This window comes from Phodopus roborovskii, unplaced genomic scaffold (assembly GCF_943737965.1).
Source record: "Phodopus roborovskii unplaced genomic scaffold, PHOROB, whole genome shotgun sequence".
Lineage (NCBI taxonomy): Eukaryota > Metazoa > Chordata > Mammalia > Rodentia > Cricetidae > Phodopus > Phodopus roborovskii.
Genome location: NW_026126511.1, coordinates 1,834,113 through 1,847,668, shown reverse-complemented (window position 1 = coordinate 1,847,668; position 13,556 = coordinate 1,834,113). Strand labels below are relative to the sequence as shown.

Below are 13,556 nucleotides of genomic sequence, written 5' to 3'. Positions count from 1 at the left end.
AATGCTGGCCTTTCAGGGTCTGAGCTCATGCTATAATAAGGTTCATTTAAAAGCATACCTTTTTTTGGGGGGAGGCGGAGTTGAGACGGGGTTTCTCCGTGTAACAGCTCTGGCTGTCTTGGAACTCGATTTGTAGACCAGGCTGGCCTCAAACTCATAGAGATCCATTGTATATGAGCCAGGCAGTGGTGGCGCACACTTTTAATCCCAGAACTCAGAAGGCAGGCAGAGGCAGGCCGATGTGTGAGTTCGAGGCCAGCTTGGTCTACACAGAGAAACCTGTCTGGAAAACCCAAAACCAACCAAACAAACATGCAAACAAAACGTTTAAATGTGGGGTTTGTGCTCTCTCTTTTCCTCTCTGTGGAAGGTGGAGAGAGAGAGAGAGAGAGAGAGACTTTCCTGCTGTCCTTAAGAGGATGCTTCTCAGAAAAGAGGAAGTGGCAGAGCAACAGCTGTCCATTGCTGGTAGAGGTGTTGTCCGGTTGTAGGCGTCCATCTTCCCTTGGATCCTTCCCTGGCCAGGAGATGCCTTCCTTCTCTAGTGTCTTACAAGTGTACAGATTGCATTCATGAGGTCCCGACCATCGTGACCCAGTTACCTCCCAAGGTCCCACCTCCTGATGCTGTAACACTTGGTACTCTGAGTTCGTCATGAGAAATGGCGGTGTGTCTGGTTCAGAGTCCTTTTATAACCTGCTTTTAATTTAATAACCCCCAGACTCGTTATCATTATTGGTACTTGAACTACATCAGATTTTAAACATAACAAAAGGTTCTAACTCCTGTTTGAAATTGGCTTCTTGGCTTGTGGGTAAGAATGCCCAATGCACAAACATGAGAATTTAAGTTCAGAGGCCGGCACCCATGTGACAAAACTGTATACGGCTGCACACGTGTCTGAAATCCCAGCACTGGGGTGGAGTGGGGTAGAAACAGGAAGATGTCTGATATACATGCACAGACACTTATGCATACACTGTTTTGCTGGCTGGTTTTTTTTTTTTTTTTTTTTTTAATCAACTCAACACTAGATAGAGTCATTTGGGAACCTCAGTTGAGAAAATTCTTTTATAATATTGGGCTGTAGATAAGCCTATAGGGTATTTAATTAATTAGTGATTGATGGGGCATGGCCCAGCCTATTGTGGGTGGTGGCATCCTGGATTGGTGGTTCTGGGATCTATAAGAAAGCAGGCTGAGCAACCCAACAGGTGCAAACCAGTAAGCAGCACCCTCCATGGCCTCTGCGTCAGCTCCTGCCTCCAGATCTTCTCTTGACTTCCTCCAGTGATGAACGGTGATATGGAGGTGTAAACCAAATAGACTTTTTTGTTGCTTTTGTTCATGACGTTTCATCACAGCAATAGTAACCTTAACTAGGAGACCTGTACATATAACACACACACACACACACACACACACACAAAATAGAATTTCACTTCTTATACAGTGTTCTGATTCCAGTGAAGGTTTAAAAGAAAAAAAAAAAAAAAAAGGATAGTGAACATGGATGGAGGAGTAAAAGCTTGATTCAATCACAAATCAATCATTCTTCAAGCAGGCGTCTTTTGCCTGTGAGGTACATACATATGTGTGTCCTTTTCTATGGCAGGTGGCTCTTTCGTAATTGACTGCACATAGAAATGACTATATGAGTGATTAGTCTCTGACCTCAAGTACTCAGGGTGGAATGCGAGACTCGTCGATCCTCCTCTGACTTGGGATTCACCTGTGTGTGACCTTCCTTCTGCCCAGTGTCCTTGGGTCCCAGTGGGAGCATCCCTCCCAGAAGATCTTTCATGGCCTCACATACCATTATTTCTCTCTGTCTAGATTTTGCGTGTCCTTTGTCTGTCCTTCTCCTCCGTGACAATGCATGATAGTGCTTGTCTCTCGGTGGAGTCCCCTGCGTTACCCAGGGCTTCCAGCACTCACTACTAAATCTCGGTGGACAAAGGAATGGTATAATTGTGGTGAAGTCTCGAGATCTGCCTTCTCCGTGGGCCACCATCAAGCAATTAATACATCTAAGGGACTTCATCCTGGTTCAAGAGCTAAGAAAGTCTGGCGAGGCCAGTCAGAGCAGTTACTGTCCATAATCAATGGGGTGCTGAAGGTCCCTGGTGTGTTTGTCCTTCTTCAAAGAAAACCATGGCAAATTAGTTTTTCTTTCCTGCTAACGGTGGCAAGGGGACATGTTGCCACGGACACCCCTAAGGACAGTCTGCCTTTGAACAAGGCGTCACTGTGGGTAGCAAAGTAAGCCTCTGTTACCACGTCCCTGGGTCTCATGGCTTCACGTGTCCTGCATGTTATCCCATAAATGAGTCGGATCTTCCGATCTTTGCAGCTGAATGTATTGAACAGAAACGTGTGGGAAGCATGTGTCCTTCAGTTGCGTGTAACATTGGGAGTAGTTCTCCTCACTGGCACGAACTCAGGCTCATGGTAATGTTCCCACCTGGAGTTGATGTGTGCACGGTATGAAGATGCACCTGTAGCCAGGCAGTGGTGGTGCACGCCTTTAATCCCAGCACTTGGGAGGCAGAGGCAGGGGCAGTTCGATAAGGGAAAACGTATTTATTTTGTTGCACAGTTCAAGGTACAGTTTGTAATGGCAGGAAGTAAAGGTAGCAGGGGCTGGTCACATGGTATCCACCGTCAGAAAGCTAGGCGCATCGGAATTGCGTATGGGTGGATGTATGTGACTAACACATTTTCTTCCTTTCACATAGTCCGTTATCCCAGCCCATGGAATAGTGTCTTCCCTCCTCAGTGAATACAATCTAGATAAATCCCCCACAGGAATGCCCAGAGACCCATCTGTTAGATGATTTCAGGTTCTGTCACTAATCACCACAATTGCCCAATACAAGTTTCCACCTTCACCATGTTTCACGTGTTGATCGATCTTCGGGGTTGGTCCTTGGGTTGATTTAATCAGCAATGAAATGAACTAACTTTCAGGTCGTTTGTGCATGGATTGTCCAATAGTTTGCTGCCTCGCTTGGATGCCACAGGGACATCTGTACTCACACGCTTGGGGGTTCACGGCAGCCTGAGCTGCAGAATAGTATGAGATTAAGTTCTGGCTGGTTTTGTGTGTCCACTTCACCCAAGCTAAAGGACGGAACCTCAGCTGAGGAAACGCCTCCATGAGATCTGGCTGTGAGGCGTTTCTTATTAGTGACCAATGGGAGAGGCACCGTTATGGGTGGGGCCACCCCTGGGCTGGTGGTCCTGGGTTCTATAAGAAAGCAGGCTGAGCAAGCCATGGGGAACAAGCCAGTACTCAACACTTCTCCCGGGGCCTCTGCATCAGCTCCTGCCTCCAGGTTCTTGCCTTGTTTGAGTTCCTGTCCTGACTTCCTTCAGTGGTTACAATGTAAAAGTGCAAGCCTTTCCTCCCCAACTTGCTTTTTTGGTGTTTTGTGGCAGCAATAGAAACCCTAAGACACAGCCCAAGAGGAGCCCATCACATCTGGAGGTTAGAGTTGAGTTTTGCAACTGCTACAGACCAGAGGACAATGGGCAGCTGGAATATGGAACGTTCTGCCAACCATCAAGAAAACCCTTGAAGGCAGCTGGGAGAAGGGAGATTGAGATGACCCCAGGGCAGACCGGAGACAGCACAGAACTTGGTTGTAAAATTTCAACTCTGTAACAAAATACCCAATGAAAGCGACTCAAGGGAGGCAGGCCGGGCTTTGTTTTGGCTCTCAGTTCCAGAGAGAGTCCATCATGGTGGCAGGACCTTGAGGTGGGAGCATCTGTGGTCAGGTAGCAGACAGCAATAAGCGCTGGCACTCAGGTAGCTTCCTCTCTCCCTTCTGCCTGGGAAGTGGGTGCTCATGGGAGAGCACCACCTCCATTAAGGCGGCGCTTCCCACCCCAGTCTAGAAAATTCCTCACAGATATGCCCAACGGCTTGTCTCCTAGGTCCTTGTGGGTCCTGCCAAATGACAGCTAATGTTACCTTCACAGTAGGTGTCTGGAACTCTGTCCTCTGTTCTTGAAGTGGCAGCAGCTGTCTTGAGTTATGCACATGTGACGGTCACACGACTGGTGGTGCTACTGACATCCCGGTGTCTGCTCATTGTTCTAGAGCCGTGACTTGTTGCTGGGGGGGGGGTGTTGGGTGCGTGCTTAGTGGTGTAGCTGCCAACAAGTTCCCCTGTGCTCCTGTAAGCAGTTCCTCATCCATGCTCTTGGAAGTAAGTCAGTTAAGCTTCCTGGTTCAACAGCTAGACTTGTGAGGAATCCTTTGTTCTGTCCTTGGCACCCTATCTGGGTTGAGCAGACATTTGTTCATGACTCCCCAGGCCTGAAAAGTTAATGCAACAGTGTGTGTGTGTGGGGGGAATGTCCAAGAGGGGGCAATGCATGATGGGAAGTAAGTGAATACCCTCTCAGAGCACAGCAGGAAACACCCACAGCAAGAGGTTGAGCCCTGTGACTATCAGGGGCTCCCAGGAACTCTTGCAAAGACCTGATTTTGCATTGAGCTGCTCCACAGGTTGCTGACTTCCTTCTGTTTTCTTTACTCCCCTGCAGAGTACAGGCTGCAATCCCCCCCACGCCCACACCTTTCACCCCACCTCTCCTTGAACCCCAGAGCGATCCTACTGCAGTGCAGATCTAGGGCACTAAAAGGCTACTGTCCGACAGTCTTTCTTTTTGGCCGGCTACCATACCGAGATTTATATGCTGCCTTCGTCCTTTACCTAAGGTATCACCGCCAGAAAGGACTTGCTGAGGTATCAGTGCAGTACTCACAAGCTGTGTTAATGTATCGACTCAGGGGAAGGTCGCTATTATTAACACCATACGCTTTAAAGAAGTGTTGTAAAGAGTGTAAAACACAATCTTTAGCCCGTTAGTGGTGTTTGTGTACGTGTGTGGTCCTGGCGAACCTCACCTGCCTAGCAAGAACTTTGCCAATCCCAGCCATATCCTTCTAGCTTTTTGTTTTTACTTTTTTTATTTTGAGGTGTGTGTGTGTGTGGGGGGGTGTCTCACTAAGCTATGCAGACTGACCTTGAGCTCACTGTATATCCCCGATGGCTCTGGGCACTTGGTGTTCTGTGTGAAAGACTCAGACTGCGGAGTGATGGTATTGGGAGGGGGTTAGATGTTTTGAATGGTGGGGCTGATGTGGATGATTTTAAAGCATGGGAAGAGGATTGTGGGACTCCCGTCTGTCATGGCAGAAGGTACCTTGGTGGGCTGGAGCCAAGGGGTTCCACAAAGTTGCACCAAGCAACAGATCCCACCACAGAGGTTTGGCAGACATGGGGGATGTGCAGAGAGTCAAAGAAGAGAACGGGGAGAGACATGGGCATGGCGACACGAGGCGGAAGCAACAGTGTTGCATCTTGGTGGCTGGCATCTTGGGAGGAGGGTGACATGGCTCTCCTGTTGCTGGGTCCCTGAGAGTAGGCGGGAGGAAACGCTTGAATGCCAGCACCGTCCCTCCTCCATCTTCTCTTTTGGTTCCTGGCAATAAGTCGGCAGTTTTGCTTCACCCCACCCATCCATCGTTGCCAGCTGCCGTCGCATAGGCAGCCAAGCACCAATGCCAGTCCATCGTGGTCTGGAGTTCCCACAACCGTGAGCCTTTCCTCTCACAAAAGTTGATTATTGGTACTTTTTTTTTTTTTTTTTTTTTTTTTGCTGTAATACTTGGGTTATTTCCACCACAATTGGGTTATTTCCATCTTTGGTTACTCTGAAGGATATTGTGGTGGATTCAGAATATCTGAGTTACTGGTGTGCGTGTGTGCGCGTGCGTGTTTGTGCGTGTGTGTGTGCGTGCGTGTGCATGCTCCCATGTGCCACTGACAGCTAGTGTCTTCCTCTGTCACTGTCCACCTTAGTTCTTGAGATCAGGTGATTCACTGAACTGGGAGCTCAAGGATTCAGCTAGACAGGCTGGTTGGCCACGGAGCCCCAGGGATCCTCTAGTCTCTGCTTCTTCACCACGGGCATTATGGCTACATGACACCACAGCTGACTTCTTATGTGGGTGCCAGGGATCCAAGTTCAGGTCCTCGGACTTGTGCAGCCAGCACTTTGTCAATGGAGGCGTCTGTCCGGTCACTGTGTGTCACTCTGTGACTGCTGGTGATTCTGTGTTTATTGTCTTTCAGAACTGCCATGCTGTTGATACTGCTTTTAAAGACTTTTAGCTAAGGAGAAAAGGACAAGTTAATTTTAAAGAGAGTTGGGAAGGGTAAGTGGCCAGAGCCTGTGGAGCTCTTGAAGTTATGAGTTAAAAAACAATGAACAGGGAAGAAAATACTCTTGCTGAGAAAGAGAGAGGGCCAGACAGGAAGTTGGTCTCCTAGCACAACAACATGCCCAATGTTGATCCTACCCCCTCGGGATACTGATGCTGGGAGGAGGGGAGGGTAAGAAGGAGAGGGACAGGAGGGAAGCCTTCCAGCACTCCAGGGTCACACCTAGGTGCATTTTCACCCATTAACTTATTTAATCATCAAAACAGCTCAGCAGGTGCCCTTATTTTTGTAGACACGACTTGTCAGGTACTTAAAGTTTATAATTTCTATTGCTTTTAGCAGCAGTGAAGAATATTTTTTTAAAGGAGGGCTGAGTTTGGAGAGCTGAGGGTGAGTTTGGGGAGATGGCTCAGCAATTGAGAGCACAGGATGAAGACTTTCAGAGGATGAGGGTTCAATCCTCAGCACCCACATGGCAGCTCAGAATCGTCTGTGACTCTAGTTCCAGGGGACCTGAGTCCCTTTTCTGACCTCCCCGGACAACCAGAACACTTGTACACAGACATGCATAGGTTTAAAAAAAAAAAAAAAAAAAACAGGACTAGCAAGATGGCTCAGTGGGAGGGAGCTTTGTGGCACAGGTCTGGTGATCTGAGCTGATTCACATGTTGGAAAAGAGGAAATGAACTTCATGAGGTTTCCTGTGACCACCATACACATTTCTCCCATCACATTACAAACATGCACCCTAATAAAACTGAAAAACCTTTAACAGGAAAGAACTCATTCTGTGTCCACTAATTTCACACAAAACTCACTCTGATGTAAGCCTGTGGTTGTGATGTCCCAATCCTCTAGTAGCCTTGTGATGTCCCAATCCTCTAGTAGCCGTAAAGGGTCCATGTTTGATTGGACCACTTTAGAAAAGTGTTACATTTGGGGGAAGGGAATGAGAGGGGAGGAGGGAGGGGGAAATGTGGTTGGGATGTAAAATAAATTAATTAAATTAAAAACTATTACATTTAATTAATTTATGTGTGTGTGCATATGCCATGACATACATATGGCAGTCAGAGAACAGTTTGTGGGCATCCCTCTCCTCTTCCACAATGTGGGCTTGAGCTCACATCACCAGGCTTGGTAGCAAGCGCCTTTATCCACTAAGCCATCTTGCCAGTATTGTTACTTTTTAAATTACTACAAAAAAATCCATATTATCTTAACAGATATGTAGTAAACATCAAATATTTTCACTTTAATTAACCATTCTCCAGCTGCTGAGTATATAACCTGTCTTTAGTTTTTACTCTAATTTGTAACGTAACAAATTTTGATACATTTCACAATAAGGAGCTTTGTGTATATACTTTTTAACCCTGGACACTCACTATGTAGCTGAAATGGTTTTGGCTCCCTTATCTCCCTGGCCCCCCTTTCCCAGTGTTGGAATTCCTGGTGTGTATCAATGTGCCCAGCTACTTCTTTTAGAACAGTTATTGGATTGGGATTACTATGTCAGTAAGTAGAAACATTTTATGGCTTTTTAAATTTTTCTTAAGTATATGTGTGTACGTGTAAATGTATGCCACATGTGTGTGCCTCCTGTGGAGGCCAAAATAAGGCGTAAGATCTCCTGGAGGTGTAGTTATAGGCAATCATAGTTATAGGCAGTCGTGAGCTTCCAGATGTGGGTGCTAGGGTCTAAATTTGGGTCCTCTGGAAGGGCAGTAAGTGCTCTTAACCATTGAGCCATCTTTCTAGTCCCATTTATGGCTTTTGTTATATATTGAGGAGTCTTTTACAAAAGGAATATAGGGCTTGGGAGATGGGTCCGTGGGTAATAGCATTTGTTACAAAAGCCGTGAGGACTTGAATTCAAATTCATAGTAAAAACCCATGTAGAAACCAAGCATGGTAGTCTGCGGGATAGACAGGTAGACCCTGGGAGCTGACTGCCCACATAGTCTAGTATAAACGGTAGGCTTCGGGTTCATTGGAAAAGGTGTACACACTTGCACATACCCCACCCCCATACACAAAAGGGGTCAAGAAAACCTTTATTTTTCAGAGATTATGACATACCAATGTCTCCACATTAAGGAACACTTTTGACTTTCAGGGTCAGAACCTAGACCACCCTAGTAAAGCTAATCTAGCTAGGCAGTTTGTTCCAGGCGCCCCCCTGTGTCCCCCCCCCCTTCATCTGCCGAAAGCTGGAGTTCATGCCCAATTGGCATGTTATGAGGGTGCTTGGGATATGAGTTCCAGCATTTTCACTTTCATGGCAAAGCACTTTAGCCACTGAGCTGTCTCCTCACCCCTGTGCTTCTTAACTTTGAATAGGCACATCCTTCTGGAGAGCTGTGACTCTGTCATGATATTTGGACATTTGGTAGAGGAAGCTATCCACTTATTTTAGTGACCCCCCCATAAATACACTTATAATGAATGCAATTTAACAAAGAGATGGCTGGGAATGTGACTCAGTGGTAGAACAATTTGCTGAGTGTGTAGGAAGCTCTCAGTTCAATCCCCTGCACAGCAAATCCCAGCATATCTATGAGGGCCTTTATTTGCTCATTTTGTGGGCCGGTTATCAGTAGGGACCACCTAGCAATGTTCAGTCTATGTGTGCACACATACTCTCCTGTAAGCCCAGGGTTACTCTCATGAGAACCACCACCCCCCTTGGGAAAGGCCAGTGTCACTCAGACAACAATCCTCATCCACACTGGATTTCAGATCATCTCTCTGGAGTCTGGAGCACTTTCTTTAGATGGAAGAATTGTAATTTCAAGTTTAGCAACAAAGAGATGCTTCCCTGTAAGTGTCGTGGGAAAGCCCAAGGGAAGGACTTCCCTGTGCATGAGCAGGCAGGAGCCATGTCACCATGCCTGGCTTCCTTTTTTTCTGACACCTTTTCCCCTCAGGGAAGGGGGCTGGGGCACAGACCCTGAAGTAAAGAAAAGGACTATAGCCCCTGAGCTGTCATGCTGTTAGTGATTAGCTGTTTTCAGCAATTATGCCCTTCCATCCAGGGTGTGGCGGCTGGCACCTCTCTTAATGAGACAATTTCCAGGGCTTGCATGTTTGCGGGCCTCCGCCGGCTTCCTCTTGGCCCTCACTTGCTGCAACTCCTTGGCAGCCTCAGAGTTTACTGACATTATCACCAATGTGGCACGTTCATCTTGGCCAACACGAGAAGTCAGGGAAGACATGCCAGTCTGCCATCACACAGGGGGGGATTGTGAAGCCAGATGAAGCCACCAAGCTGACTTGTGTTTAGGGAGTGGGGGCATTGTCCCACTTCTCCAGATTAGTATGTTCAGGGTTCCTAGCAACAGTCCAGGTCTTCCTGACAAGTGGGGGTTTCTGTTCTACCCTGGAGTAACGGGGCTCCACTTCACAGCAGTAACACTGTTGGGAAAGGCGTGCCAGGCAGGTAAAGGAGCCATTCTGTACATCATCACATAAGGTGTTGAGCAGCCACCACAGGACTGCAGTCAGCAGTCACTGAAGTGTGTGTGTGTGGCATAAGCAACCTAAGTATGGAGCCTCTTCCCTAGGACCTCATGGCTGGTCCAGTGTCACCCAATTGCCCATGCAGTAGTCAGTTTGTCAGAGTGATGGAAGACCCAACACAAAACGCAATGGAGACAGAAAAACCCCTGCTAGAGAAGAATCCCGTGCAGGCGACGTCTGAGCGAGGATCCGAGGGACTGGATAGATTTAGTGTGGGCTTCAGAGAGATGTGGGAGGAGATGGAAGGGGGAACTATGCAAGCCCAGGGGAAGGTACAGTACAGCAAGCAGGATGAGGCTCAGGAGGCAGGCAGGAGCTGGATGATAGATATTAAGGGCTTTTAGACAGTGAAAAGCAGCTAAGCCTAAACAGCTGACATGCATATTGGTAGAAAGACCATCCTGAGTGGGTGTGGTGCGCACACTGTAATCCTAGCATTTGGGAGGCAGAAGGACTGAGTCTGAGGCCAGTTTTGGCTACATAGCAAAACTCTCTCCCAAACAAGTCATGCTAAAGGCAGAACAGTGGGCCAGAGAGGGCTGAGAGTAGATGGGAGGGTCACGTACAGGCCGTCACTGTGGTCAGAGAGAAGAGAGGAGGGGATGAGGGTTATACATGCTGTGAGAGAAAGACTTCCTTTTCTAAACCTCCCTTAAAGATCTTTCTAGTTTTCTCTGTAAAATCCTACTTCCTGTCTCCAAGGGCAAATTCTTCAGAGAAACAGACACCTACAATTCTGTGCCAGATGAGAAAAATTCCAGCTCTGAAAGGAACATTGAGTCTCCTCCACGGATCCTCCAAGATCCCTATGTCGGGAGCCATTAGGAACCCCCTAAGTGTCCCGATTTCCATCAATCTCAAAGCCAGCCAAGCAAGGTCACATTGCTATGACTCCCTCCTGGCGATGCAGGTCCCGCTGTGGTACAGAAGTCCACTCTGGGAACCAGGGGGTCAAGTGCCCATTATCCAGGTAAGTAGTCTCACCCTAGGAGACCAAAAATGCATGTCAACATGCCAAGCAAGGGAGGCCAGAGCCACCAGGGCCACCTGGGAAGGGAGGCCTCAGCCAGGCAGTACTAATAAATCCAGACAATGCCATGGTGTTGGTGAGGCACACCAGGAGCCAGGCAAGGGCGTGGGTGGGGGGAAGGGGCTGCCTTCCTCCAAAATCAATGTCCCTGCTCACTTGGGCAGAAGAAAATCTGACAGCTCTGGAAACCTGCCCATCTGAGGCGAGAGAGGAAGCCAGAGAAATGCTAGAAATGGCAGGTGAAATTAGCTGCCTTTTGGGAACAGGGCACAAGCTCTCCACTCTGTATTTTCAGATATCCCCGATAGCCCTGGGCACAGGTGCCACACTCCATCCCCACATGGCCTTCCAGCTGCCCTTTGAAGCAGGCTGCCCCCTGGGGTCTAGTTGGAGCTGTTTTTAAAACATCCATGGAATGGACAGGCCCTCAGCCAGACCTAGGTTTCCAGGGGGCTGCTAGGTTTTGTTATCTGGGTTATAACTGAGATGCCACAGGCCTCACTGAAGCCTACAGAGAAACAGAAGACCACTCTAGGGGAGGAAACACACCTTTCTAGTGACAAGGTGGAGATGTCCCACGGGCCGATGGGTCCTTTCAAACCTCTCCGAGTGCTGTGAGTCCATGGTACCCAAGCTTCTACTCCCAAGTCCAACAAGCTCTGAAAACCAATACTTCTTTCGTAGGTTTGGCACCTGACAATAAAACTTAAGCTGAAGTGTTGCTGTTGCTAAGGTCACAGTGTGATCTGATCATCCTTGGGCTGTAACCCAGGTTTTGGGGGATGGGGGAAAGGCATGAAGGAGGTTCCAGTTACCTTCCTAAAGTCCACACCATTTTTGACGGCCCATACTCTATGGTTTGCTGTTGTATTGTTACAGGTCTGAGGACTTATGTCTGTTAGTTAGAGAAGCCACAGCTAACTAGAGCCCTTTGCACTTCAATAACTCATAGCCAATGTGCAGAGGTTTGGGGGGGGGGTCACAGAACTGTAGAGACTCAGTCTTCTTGGGGTCCTGAGTAGAGATTTCAGCGGGGCTGCTGTGTGCTTTAAGAGAACTGGATTTGTGGCTTTTCTTGGAGATCAGTGACAATAGTGTACGCTCAGCATTCACGAGGCCATGGGTTTGAGCTCCAACAATGAAAAAGTGATCTGTGTGAGTTTGAGACCCAGAAGGAGCTTGCCTTGGGATTGGCTCAGTCAGTAAAGGGCTTGCCACACAAGGAGTTCCACTCTTAACACCTATGTAATAAAAGCTGAACATGGTGATGTAATCCCCGTGCTGGGGATTGGAGGCAGGAGGATTCCTGGTGTTTACCAGCCAGCCAGTCTAGCCAAAATCAGTGAGTCACAGGTCCAGTGAGAGACCCACCCTCAAAATGTAAGGTGGAAAGCAATGGGAGAAGACACAGGCATTGGCTTCTGGCCATGCACATGTGTCCATATACATATATGTACACACACACACACACACAAATAAAACCCTTCTGGTTTTCAGATGCCATGTTCCATGGACTAACTATACAGGTACAGGGAGAGATAGGGGACTGGGTGGGTGGGACTCAAGGAGACCCCGTCCCCCCATCCCCCATCACTGTTGTGAGTGGTGCAAAGATAGACAGCATAAGCCATTCAATTGGGGTCCCACGACGCGTGCCACCAGGTACAGAATGACTCTTGGATCTTTGTGTAGCTACAGTCAGTACACCCAAGGGTGGTGACAGCCTGTGCGTGGGTCAGAGAGGCAGAGTAGGGTACTTGTTGTGCCAAGGCTGTGACATCAAATTCTTCCTGGCATCAACTCTGTTTCCTGCTTACCTAGCAGACTGACTGGATTGTGAGCCCAAGCGTTTTCTATGCACAGGGCCAACTGTGTGTCTGATCGCTGGTCTACACTGTAGATCCATCCTGTTAGGAAGAAAGACTGTGGTTTCTTCTTTTTGGATTAAGAGTGGTAGAGGCAACATAGTTTCTTCCTTAAAATTCTGCACAACCTTTTGTTTTGTTTTCTTTCGTGTTGTTCTTGGGGTGGGGGGAGAAAAGAGTATGATCATCTCCCCCGGCCCCCAATTTGCTAAAGATCCGGACCTTAGTGGTACCAGGTCAGATTACAGAGCACTTTGCATTTGTGGGATGTTTTTTATTGCCTTTTGTTAGCTGACCACAAACCATGTCTCCTCAGTACTCGGTGGTGTAGTCTTCAGTGCTCATGCGGTGGTGTGTGTTAGGGGCTGATGGATGCAATGAGATGGGATGGAGTCGGTCAGACAAACTCAGATTCTGTCTGTGTCATGCCGTGCCGAACTGTCTCCGGAAATTCTCGTCTGTGAAATGAACATGGTGATAAGCTTTTCATATGCAGCATTTTCAGATTGCCTTTGCTTAGGAGTGGCTCCTAATGGGTTTTTGCTGGTTGTCCTGGGACAGCAAGTGTTGGGCAGGGACCTGCTATGCTGTAGTTCTGCAGTGGTTTGAATGTTTGTGTTCTAAAAATCCTTGGGTTGGAAACTAATATCCAGTATGATAGCATTTGGAGGCGTGGCCTCTGAGAGGTGACCAGGCCACAAGGGGAGAGTCACTGTGAATGAGGTAACCTCACTTTATTAGTGTCCTAATAAAAGAGGCTCTAAAGAGTTCCCTGCCCGCCTTCACCAGACATCACACGTGCTGGCACTTCCCAGGCTCCAAAACTGTGAGAAATCAATGTTTTTTTTTTTTTGTTACTAAGCCCTCTAGACTGGGGTGTTTCATTACAGTGGCCTG

General features: G+C 47.9%; 1 protein-coding gene across 1 annotated transcript in view; it reads left to right on the top strand.

Moving 5' to 3' along the window:
• Clybl (citramalyl-CoA lyase) overlaps positions 1–13,556 on the top strand; it is a 197,973-nt gene that overhangs the window by 130,610 nt on the left and 53,807 nt on the right. The window lies entirely within an intron of this gene.